The following is a 12,881-nucleotide window of genomic DNA, read 5'->3' on the forward strand; positions in this document are numbered from 1 at the left end:
CGCGGTAAAAGACTGTCGGCTTGTTACAACTATATCGAGGTGCTGCCCTCTTCAACTTTTGACCGTTTCTATGGCAACCGCGTCCTCCTTGCACGTCAGCGGACGAGCTGGGGCCGGGGCGCACACCGAAAGTCGTTGAATTCCAAACCGAACGTGATTTTCTATTTCTCGTTCTCGCGTTCGCCTTCGCTATCACTATAGCAATCTTAGCTATAGTTAAATTTCTAAAATTATTTTTAAAAACTAAACTTAAAATTTAAATGAAATTAAGATAAATTAGAAAATTAAATAAAATTAATTTAAATTCAAAATCAAATCAAATTTAGTTGAATTTAAAATTTAAATAAAATTTTGCTAAATTCAAAATCTAAATGAAATTTAGGTGAATTTAAAAATTAAATAAAGTTTAGTTAAATTAATTTCTCGTCTGGTTTCTTTTCAAAGAGAAATTTTCTAGATACTAGGTAAATAAGTTTTAAAACAATTCTATTCGTACTTTAAGATTTACTGTAGTGCAATTTAAAAACTATTTTGTAAAACTAAATTTAAAGATTGAATACAATTTAGATTATTTCAAAAAGTGAATACATGTTAGTTAAATTCAAAATTTAAGTAAATTTTAGTTGAATTTAAGTAACTTTAAGTTAAAATTGTAGATGTTGAATGGTGTTAAATGGTGTTAAATTTAAGTACAATTTAGTTCAATAAAAATGAAAATGTCGATAAATTTTAAATTTGATTGAATGGAATACAGATATATGTGGGTTGTTTCTTGGCTTCAACAATGGAGAGCATTGAAATAAGCTGGAGAAATTTAAAAAATTCCCTTGTTTTTATAATAATTAGTTAAATTCAATAAAAAAAACTCAGGAAAGTAATTAGGACTCATAGTTCTAAAGTTTTTGGTTTGAAACTTTTCAGAAGTCGACAATGTCAAAATATAAAAAGAAGCGTTTAAACTTCAGCATAACTATTTTGCAAGAAAATACTTTACTATCCCACAATTTTATTTCAAACTAGAAGTATGTTAGCAATTAAATAATTATTCCATTAAAAATTATTCAGTATCAAAAATTAGATTATAAGTTCAAAGTCTTTGAAATTAAAAGGTTTTAAATGAGAGAAATTTGAAAAGAAAACAATTAAAATTGCAGTGTAATTTTTTTCTGCTAGAAGCTTAAGAATAAAATAATAATTATTAAAAGAAACTAGTTTATAAATTTAAAATTCAAAGTTTCAGTATTTGTAAAATTTCGAATATTCTTCGAGTATAACCTGTCAAATCAAATTATTTAATTTTAAACGTTTTAAATGAAATCACTTATGATTCGGCTATACATTTTTTTCAGCTTTAGGATATAAATAATTTAAAGCTGCAATAAGCAGATTATTCGATGTCAAACCTCGTGAAAAATTGGAATTAATGTAAAGCCTTTGAAATCGAAAACTTTTTATAAGGAGGGGAATTTTAAATTGAAAGGTTTTAATATATTTTCAATTTAAAACATTCAAATTAAGTAATTTTATAAACAGAAATTTCAAGAATTGTATTATTTGAAATTTTTTCATACAGTTGATAAATTAAAAATACAAGCATTAATATTTTTAAAATTTTGAAGATGCCTCAAGTATAATCTGATAAATTTAAATTATTTAATTTTGAAAGTTTTGAATTGAAAATTGAAATGCAGAATTCTAAATGTTTGTATTTGTGTATTATCAGATTTTGAAGGCCATTGATCTAAGCCTAATCAAGTAAGAAGGCTTACAGTTATCAATTTTACGATATTAAACCCTTATATTCAAAACCAAATTAAATTTCAATGTTAAAATTTTTAATTGTTTAGGATTTGATTCTTAAATTCAGAATTTGTTCAATGCTTTACATTTTTATTTTACACTTTCAAACCTTTTTGGTTAATTTGAGTCATCGAGAAAAAAATATTACATTTTAGTACACACAACATTTTTTTACGTAAAAAAATTAATTTAGGAAATATTCCGCGCGCCAAGGTGAACAATCCGTCGAGAGGGAAAAATGCGTTAAGCCAAATCTGCTGTTTGCATGAAGAAACTCACTAGCTTCGTTTTGACGTGAGTCTTCTTTACGTATACGCTGCAACGCGAAAATGACCCTTACGTCAAACTTTAGAGAGTAACTTTTTTCTCCAAGACGGCAGAAATAATTACGGCTAGTCACATTGAAAAAAATTATTTGATAACAAAATTTCGTCACTTATTTATTACATGAAAACATTTGTTTTTGTTTACAAGATTTAAGAAGTAAGAAAAAAATCTTGATTGGAATATATTGATTTTTGAAGAATAAGAAGCTTTAAGTATTATAACGCTAGGCGTAAATAATTTTAACATATCTTCTTTTTTAATTTAATAAACTCAATATTAAAATGGAAGTTTTAATATTGTCAGAAATAAATATTCACTTTAACTTCAAGTACCAAGATGACAGTTTTGACTTGTCATGTTCATTGTAATTTTTACATTATGTCTAATTGTCTACTCTGTTATGAATTGCAGTTAGAAGAAAGTTGTGAATAATACAATAGAGCGGAATTAAACTTCGGTTTTCAATCAAGATCTTTGAAAAGGAGTATACAATTTTTGAAAAAATAAGTCTGTCAAAAAAGAGCCAGATCATGTATTTTTTGGTTCGATTCATAATTTTATTCAAATATGAAATTCCTTCCTAATTTCTTTTTAATTACGCAAGAAATAAACATTGTTAATATCTTTTTCAAATAAAAAAGTCGGGTTTTTTGCATGATTGTTGTTATTTTTCTTAAAAAACCTTTTTTGTTAATGAGGTAATTAATTTATAATGCATAAGCCTTTGAAATTTTATAAAAGAAACTGAAAGTTAATCAAATATTTGAATTATTAGAAAATAAATTTATTTACGACCGAAATATAAAAAGTTGAATTGGAGAATTCTTTAAAAATAAAATAAATAAAAATTCGGACAATAAGATATTACCGAATTTGAAAAATCCCTGCAGAAAATGGCTGAATTATAAAATATCCGAAATAGAAAATTCATGAATTCAAGCAATTCAAAAAATTGTTTATTAAATATTATTTACTTATTTAAACTACAATAATCGAATACATATTTCTCTATAAAAAATTTTGTTTGAAAATGTGCATTGTATTTGAAAAAAATATAAAAAAGTTCTGAAAAATCAAATTTATTATTAATAAAAAATAAATAAATATAAATTTTGATATAAAGCGTTGTTGAATTGAATCCTGCAAAGTTTATTTCAAAAATGTTATTATGTAGGTACGAAGAAAATTTAGGCTGAACATTTTTTATTTCAAAGTGTACGTGTTTTTTAATGTATTTTTTAATACAAATTTTATAAAATTATTATTCAGGTGCCGTAGATTTCATTTTTTAGCATTTTTCGTCCATCCCTTTCGGAAATTTTTTCAGTGGTGCCGTATTTTTATATCTCCTCTTAAAATTATGTAATTTTTTAAAATAAAAAATCAACATTGGAAAACATTTTAAAATCATCAAAAGTATCAATTCTCTTTTAAATTATTTCAAATCTTTTTAAATTATTTTTTTAATTTTTCGAAATTTTTAAATGTCTTTTAGACTGATTCCCATTTTTCCTAACATTTTCGTAAAATCCTGCACACAAAATTGTTTTAAGAGCTTTCAGATTTTTTCTAATATTGTCAATGTTTTGAAATGTTTTGAAATATTTTTAAACACTCTCTTTGAGTTATGTACTTTTTCGAAATAAAAAATCATTTTAAATCTACCCAGAAATTTAAATTATTTTCCAAATATTTCAAAATTCTTGAGAAGCTCCAAATTTTGTCCTTTTTTTTAAACATGCAGAAAGCTCCAGCTTATTTGATTTTTTTCTAAATTAATGATTATTTAATTCATCTTTAAGAATCAAAATGAAATACTTTTAACTTCGAAATACAAACAAAAAAATAAAACAATTATAATTGTAACATTCAAAGTTTAAATTTGTCACTCTGTAATTGTGAAAATTCATTTTCAAATTGTTTACTATTGAAAATTGTTTTTTTTTTTAATTTACAAACTAAATAGATAAAAGTGGAATATTTTATTCTAAAATAATACTTCAAAAAGATTTTGAATTTGAATAAAGGCGTTCATTTAAGAAGCCATTAATTCGAACGTTTGCACTTGTGTCACAACTGAGGCTTTCGAATTAAATTAGTTCAAATTTTAACGTTAAAATATGTAAATTATATCATTTTGAACAGATCTAGAATCATCTTGTAAAATCAATCACTGTTAAATTTTTAATACTCGAACTGCAGTTCAATTGTCAAATTTACTTTCATTTCCCGATTTGTCCCGGTCGCGAGTCTAGCTTGATATTTAGAACAACTTTCATTTTTTTGAAATAGTAATTTTCCGGTTCTAACTTACGGGACAATCATTTTATTCTTCAAAAGATTTTCTACAAATCTTGCTGATAATTTTTACATTCTCATCTAAAATGAGAAGGTATTAGTTTTTTTATGAAAAATAAATTTATCGGATTTTATCAAATGTCGACGTCTTGAGGCCCTTTGAGTCAGAACAATAAGTTTTTACGTCGGGGTCTGTTTGTAGGTCCGGCGTCGTCGTTGTGGTCTTTATACAGGATAACTTTCGAAAGACTGTTCGGATTGAATTGGGCTTTGACTTTCATAAATTTTTTTGATAAAATCAAACTTACCAAAGTTAAAGGATTTTCAAAATCCAAAAAACCAAACGAAAATGGACATTTGAAGCAAAAAAAGCTTGATATGGAAAAAAGTTAAGAATCGAAAAACACTTCTTTTTCAAGGCCCCATGATTATTTTATCACATTCTCATACATAATGAGAATTGTTTTATGCGAAAAATGATTTTCGCGAATTTAATGAAATTTCGACGTTTTGAGGCTCCTTCAGTCAGAAAAACAAGTTTTTACGTCGGTATCTGTCTGTCTCTCTGGCGTCTACGTCGTCGTTGTTATTGATGTTGTGGTTGTCTGTATATCGGATAACTTTCGAAACAATAGTCGGATTGGATTTTGCTTTGTCACACAGTTTTTACATTTTAAGAATTGTATTTAAAAATTGAACTATTTTCTTTTTATATAAAAATATTTTTCTTCAACTAAATTGTTGCAATAAAATTGGTTCGAAGAGATTTTTGAAAAATCTTTCGGGGAATAAAATTAGTATTTATAGGTCGACAAAGGCTTGTTTTCTTGACCAAATTTGGCTTTCGTCTAAATTTTTCCAGTTGTTTTTACTATAGTACAATTTACGTTTGTATCTCGGGCGAAGAAATCCATTATATTTTTGGAAAAATATTCTTTGTAAGGCAATATTTTTCACAGAAAATTACCCCGAGTAACCTTCAATTATAATTTTATAAACGTGAAAAAACCACATTTCAATGTTTTTTATGAAAAACACAATCCCTGAGTGACAGAACGAAATCGGGAACAATAAGAGACAATTTATTCAGGAACAAGCTTTTTGAACAAAAATGACCTTGAGTGAACCTTGATTATATATTTGCTAATTTTTACAAAAATCAGGCGTTATTTTCTTACAACAACAAAATAATAATAATAATTTGTGGGGGTGACAAATGATACAAAAATTAATAAAACTTGAAGTTGTACGATTTTAATTTGTAACTAAATAATTTGAGAGGTTTCAATCTAAAATTATCGAACACTTTCCATTCAAAAATTCAGATGACATATTTAAATAGCTTTAAATTTGAAATTATTCAATCTACTAAAGACTACAAATTTAAAATGTCTCAACTATTAAGGCTTTAAATATTTTTGAAGTTGCTGTTCTGGAGACTAAATAGCACTTATTCTTTTATTAAGAAATCACAACCAAAATTGTTTTAAAAAGTTTTAAAAGAGTTTTAAAAACCTTAAAAAAGGTCAGAGGTTTTAATAGTTAAATATATGTGATAGAACCTCTTTAACTTTGAAATTAGTCTATACTTTTTCATGTTTGAGCTACAATTATTCCATTTTAGAAGTTATAAATTACAATCGTGAAAAACAAATAAAATGTTTTAATTAATTTATATTTGAAACAAAAAACCTTTGTATAATTCAATTTAAATGCAGCTGCAAACATTTAATTTGAAATGCGTTGAATTCAAGGTATATTTTAAAAAGATAACTGAAAGCAAAGGATCGACTTTCAAAAGAAGCGAAAGAAAGTGACTCGCTGGATTGCCAATGAACATGGAAAATGGTGTATTTTCGCAATTTTAAATTTTAAATTAAAACTATTTCGCGTTGTAACAATTTCGAATCCCAGAATGTTATTTTTGACGTAACCTATAACTTATAATGAAAATTCTGAAAATTCAAACAATAAGGCTGTATTCTGTAAATGAAGCAATTTGAATGTTAAAATTCAAGTTCTTAAACTGAAGGCCTAAAAATTTTCAAATTTTACAATTAGTGTTGTGTAAATTATATTGGTATCTTAAAAGAGTATAAATAGTTCTTAAATTAGTTTTTAAATCTTCTGAAGTTTACCTTTTTTACATACCTAGATGTCGAAAAAGCCTACCCAATTTTTTCAAAATTTAATCACTTATTTCCTGAGACAAAATGACCCCCGTTTACCAGTGACTGAAATAGATTAGAAAAAAATTGCCAAGATACAAGAATAAAAATTGCAATTTTCTGTAATTCTATGGGGACGGCTTAAATATCCCGAAAAATAAAATTCCCGACTCGGTAAAACTCTCTGTCCCGAAAAATACAATTCCAAAACTAATAAAATTCATGAACAGTTTATAATATTAACGAATTTGAAAATTCTAAAATAATAAAACTCACCAAATAAAATTGTTTCTTAATCAATATGAATTATTTATTAAAAATACGATAATAAAATATTTTTATTAAATAAATTTTTGTTTAATATTTAAAGTGTTAAAAATTATTGTTTGAATTTAAAATTAAAATTATATAACAAATTTTACCGACAAATTAATATACAAAAACACGTGTTTTTTAATTAACATTTCGATTTTTCGGAAGAACTTTTGTGAATTAAAAAATACTATATACAATTTCAAACAAAATATCTTATCCAGAAATATATTTTGTTTTAATTATTTTTATTTTAAATTTAAACAATAATGTTTAAACACTTCAAAATTTAGAAAGTTGTTTCTTTGGTATAAATATTTAATTATTTCAATTAAAAAAAATATTTGTTAAAGAAAAATGTTTTCAGCGCTTGTTTATCTCGAAATGTCTTTCTATAATATTTTTTTTATATTAAAAATATGATTTTTCGAGAACATTTTTTTTATAATTAAAAAAAAAAGACTGTACCGAAAACCTGGATCAAGCTTCAGATCTGAGAAAATTCTGCGATACATACATGTCAAACTTTTCTAACCTCAAAAAATCTTTCTACTGCTTTGCCGTCATATTTTGCTAAGAATAAGAAAACAAGAATTCGACTTCGTAGTACGATGAGGGCAGCACCTCGATAGGGCAGAAAATGTGATGTCCTATATATATAATTTCCCACTCCGACGCCTCGTACCGCATCTACGTTTATAATATCTTTGGAATGGTTGAGTAACTTGTGGCCAGCTGTGGTGCTCGACTCTGCTTACGCAAAGGAAAGGGAAACAGGGTGAACCTCGAAGCCTTGCCATGCGCAACGCGAAATTCAAAGGGGCGCTTCTTGGTTGCCGAGAGAACTCGCAGCGACACTGTACTCTACTCGAATCCTCTGCATGAAGAAGCTCGTCGCGAGCTTCGCGAGCCTTACTGAGAACAGTGGCTTAGCCAGGGGCGGAGTTTGGTCTCCCGCAACTAAGTTCTTTCATTATTCAATTACCTTTTCCCCCACTCTTCGCCTATAGATAAATCCGAAGACCCTCCCGAAAAAAAATCCTGGCTATGTCGCTGGCTGAGGAAATTCCACAATAATTTTTCTAATCATTTTATTCCAAGTTACCAGTATCTTTGTACTGACATGAAATAATGAAGAAGGCAGCCAGCCACATCCCCTTCGTTCTCTTTTGCTTCTTTTGAATGTTATTTATTGTTGTTATTTGATGATAATAAAAATAAAAAATACGAAAGAAAGAAAAAGAGAAGGAAGGGGATGCGGTTGTCTACCTTATAATTTTTCTTTCCTTTTTATTTTTGTCTAAATTTTTCTTATTGATTTTTTCAGATTACAATAGGATTTTTTGTTTTTGTTTGTTCGTTGTTATCCAAATTTGGTCCTTGGATTATTGTTTTCTTTTTTAACAGGAGTTTGCATCATAAAAGTTCATTTTAATCCGACAAAAGCGAATTTTGCAACAAAACAATTACATTTACAAGCAAAGTGTGATTCTTCAATAAAGAAGATTTATTTTCTAGAAACAAATTAGTTTAATTTTTCATATAATTCAGTCTAGTTTTTGTTTTCCTGAAATCAATTAGAAGGCCAAAAAATAATATTTTGCCGGCAAGGATTTTCGAATACAAATGTTTTTAAACAGTTACCTGCTCTTACAAATCACCCTTTATTCAAACCTACCTTGATAAAGTTGGATCGTCGAAATTTAACAAAATAAAAACGTCCGAAATCCTCTTTTCTAACCCCACTAATTATGGAGTCGGTGGGATTATTCAGCAAGACCCCTAAAAACCACTATTACTATATCCACACCTGAAATGTCAACAATGACCAGTTAGATTGTCGATATTCGAAAATATACAAACATCTAAAATCCTCTTTTTACATTCTCATTCATGCTGAGAAGGTATTTGTTTTATGCAAACAATGACTTTCGCGAATTTAATCAAATGTCCACGTTCGCTAACCAGCCATTTCTACAATTAAAAAAGTTTAGGCTTTTCCAACATTTTTGAGACCACTTTTTTCAAAAGTTCAAAATTCTATCGAAAGTTATTTATAGCACACAAAAATATGCACAATTTATTTCTATGGCTTGTTTGGATAAAATCAAAATTACAAAAGTTATAGGATTTTCAAAATCCAAAAAACCAAACGAAAATGGACATTTGAAGTAAAAAAAGCGTGATATGGAAAAACGTGAAGAAGAGAAAAACGTTATTTTTCCAAGGCCCTACATTACTCTTTTATTAGCTCTTTGAATTTTGTTTTAAAAAAATCGAAAATTCAAATGTTGATCACAAAAAAAATGAATTGCATTCTCATCCATAATAAGAAGGTATTAGTTTTATTCGAAAAATGACTTTCGCGAATTTCATCCAATGTCGATGTTTTGAGTCCCCCTGAGTCAGAAAAACAAGTTTCTACGTCGGTGTCTGTCTGTCCGGCTTGGTCGTTGTTGATAAAATTTTAGATAACAACTAAATAAGTTAAAACAAAGCAAAATACGGAAAGAGCTAGATCGACAAAAATTTTGCAACTAAAAGAGATCTAAAAATTTGTCATGAATCACTTTTTTTATAGCATGAGTAGTTTTTGTTTTCTTGATGAGAAACAAAATTGAGAATAAAAATATTAAATTATGTGCAAACGATACAAGCTACGAGAATTAATGAGACAACATTTATTCAACGAACAAGGATTTACACATTTTTTACGAATACTTTTATTTTTTTGACATGAAGCGTAATTTTTCTTTAATCGTAAAAAACAAGATTAAACATAAAGAATCTATGTATAAACAAAGCAATAAGAATCAGTATGTTTTTATTTCCATGCATATTATAAAGTGTAATGATATCAATTTATTGGAATGTTACATGTTTTAGCTTAGCTAAGAATATAATTTAATGCAAAATAAGTAACGAATATTAAAGTAATCTCGATAAATACAATTTGCACTTTATTTTGGACTGTCTTAATAAGCAATCCCAGGCAGAGTTATATTAAAATTTATTATATTTAATATAAAAGTGTTGAGCATAATGAAGAAAAGTTTTTTTTTTGTGGACAAAATGGAGTTGGTTTTTATGAATAGGACAAAATATAAGAAAAGTTACTTTTCTCTTCTCTTCACCCGAGTCGAAATTTAGGCCCTACTTTGAAGCCGTATCTCCTACCTTCGTAGGGGCTGAATTTGTAAAATAGGTTCTAAATAAGCCGAAATCGGTCGTTTTTCCACGTTTAGCGTCAAAGTAGATTCTGTACTTAAGATAAATTAGACCCTATTTAAAAGCTCAAACTACTACTGTAGGATATGTGACATCAAATCATTCTCTCTATAAACTCACACCAATATGGATGAATATAAACAAGTTTTGTTATTTATCAGAAAAAAAATAATATCAGTGATATAAATGTCAAGGATATTCGCAGTTATTTTTTTATACATATTGTTAATAGAATTTGATACTTATGAGTCTAAAGCATAATGCACTGAAAAATCCATAAGTACTAAGAGACGAACCCGAGATCGCACGCACGCACTGAGTATTTACTAACTAATTCAGCTATAACGGAACGCGTTAGAATGTCTTCTATAAAAATCATTAGCACTTGTCCAATAGTTCAAGGTCCAAAGTATTTTTAAATCCAAGACAATTAATTATATAATTACGTTTTTTTATCTTTCTGTGTCGTTAAATATTTGAAACGATTTTTAAAGAGTTCAATATACGTTCACAGCAAATAAAACTGTTCAAAATGATACCGAAATCAGTATCATTTTGATATGCAACAAAAATGATATCGAACTCAAGAGCATTTTGATCAGCCGGAGTGAATGATCGACTTTTGAGATCATAATGATCTGATTCGGGATCATGTATGAACTCAAACCAAGATGGCCGGCGTTCTTAGAGTGTAGTTGTGTCTTGCGTGCGGTTAGAAACGATTTTTAGGTAATTTATTTATGATTCCAGTTCCAGGAATTGGCGGCTATTTTGTTTACTCTGACTAATGAACCAAAATATAAGATCAAATTGATCCGAATCTACAGATCATTATGATGTTGAGAGTCAAATAATCATTAGAGCAAAATGCTCCGCAACAAAATTGATCCCTTTTTGTTACTGTGTTGGTTCTGTTTTTTAGAAGTATTCTACGTTATACGCTTTAAAATAACTTGGAGCTACTTATTTGAATTTGATCCTGTATTATTTATTACTTAAATGAATACCATGTGAAGCTTGATGATTTCAATAAAAATATCTCTTTATCTCTTTCTTACAAGAAGATTTAAAAAAAAGTCTTTCAGCATCATAATTAATCCAATTATACTGAAAAATAAAAATATTGAGTTCAAGATTCAATCTAATATTTATCAGGAAATGAGTTTATATTGACAATGACAGTACTGGCTTCAAACCCAATTGCCTCACCGTTTCAAAATTCAAGATGAGCAGTCAATTATTTTTCATACATTTGGCTGTTCTTATTAATAAATCAATAATTTCACAAAATTGAAACAGTTAATATTTTCTAAGAAAAATAAATGCTGTTTCCTCCTAAATCAACTGGTAGACACGTTAATAGTAATTTTCCTCTAAAAAAAATGTTCAAGAAACTCTCAATTATTAGTGTTTAGTAACAAAAATAACCAAACCATTGGAAAAGTGGTACTGTTACTTGGAAAAAAATGATTTTCTCTACAATATCATGTTGCAGATAAATTAAGCGTAATATTGTAAGAAAAATTTAATGACAATCTGTGAATATAATTATAATTATTAAATATATATTTCAATATAATTTCCAAATTTTTTATTTCATACATAATATTTTTTGTTAGCGATAAAAAATATTTCATTCTTATAATTTCTTGTGTTTTTCAATCACCTACGTGACTGTTTAATTCACAAACTTTAATTAATTATTGATCAAAGTGTTTATAATTACTTATTAATCGACAATATTTAGTAATTTTCCATGATTAGTATCATTCTCATACAAATTTTCAGCATTTTCAGTTAAGAGAAAATATTCTTCTGTGATTAAGCATTGCAAAGAAGTATTGATTTATATATAAATAATTAATGATAATTAGGTTAAATCTTAAATTACATATTTTTGTTAATTAAGTATGCATTCAGTAATTAAGATGACCAATGAGTTGAATTAACCTAAGTAAAAAATAGTTTTTACTTTATTTTCTTGAAGTTTGAACATTGTAGGCTCAAAAGGTCCAATGTAGGGTCATTATTGAAGTTGAGGTTAAACAGCGTCAAAGTAGGCTCTAATGTTTCATTTTCTAGAAGTTAAAAGTTTAAAGCAGGGGCTATAAGTTTAAATAGCGTCAAAGCAGGTTCTAATAAGGAGCTGCAACTTCAAACTAGGGTCTAAATTTCGACTCGGGCACTTTTTTCCATAGAACGCTTTAATTGGCTTTACATGTCCCTTTTCGTTTGTTTTTTTCGGTATTTTGAAAACGCTACAAGTTTAGTAATTTTTCTTCTAAAACGAGAAGTCAAAGGGATAAATTTTTCTTTTGGGTCCCTCAAACTGTGTGCCCAAGCAAAATCCAATCCGACCAGTCTTGTGAAAGTTGTACGGTATATAGACGAGGACAAGAAGAGCAACAATAACGACTATGACGACGCCTCACAGTTGGAAAAAAATTACTTTTTGGGTTCAAAATAACGTGCAGCCTACAAATATTGACCGATTTCAACAAACAGAAATTTTAAAAAAAATGATGTTAAGATTTCTAAGAGAGTTATTGAGCCTCTTTTTTGAATTAGGTTTTCAATTATTTTATAATTAAACTATAATTAAATATACATATATATATGTATATAATATAATATAATATATATAATAATCAAACCGAAGGGCCTATGAAAAAGCCACCGAACGCGTCCTCGGGTTGCGGATAGAGGGTCCCTGTACCAAGGGTTTCTGCTGAATATGGTTACAAAAAT

General features: G+C 27.6%; 1 protein-coding gene across 9 annotated transcripts in view; it reads left to right on the forward strand.

Moving 5' to 3' along the window:
- The window catches only part of LOC117179929, a 1,200,486-nt gene that overhangs the window by 260,408 nt on the left and 927,197 nt on the right, over nucleotides 1-12,881 (forward strand). The gene's annotated exons all lie outside the window — the stretch shown is intronic.

This window comes from Belonocnema kinseyi, chromosome 9, assembly GCF_010883055.1.
Source record: "Belonocnema kinseyi isolate 2016_QV_RU_SX_M_011 chromosome 9, B_treatae_v1, whole genome shotgun sequence".
NCBI classification, from domain to species: domain Eukaryota; kingdom Metazoa; phylum Arthropoda; class Insecta; order Hymenoptera; family Cynipidae; genus Belonocnema; species Belonocnema kinseyi.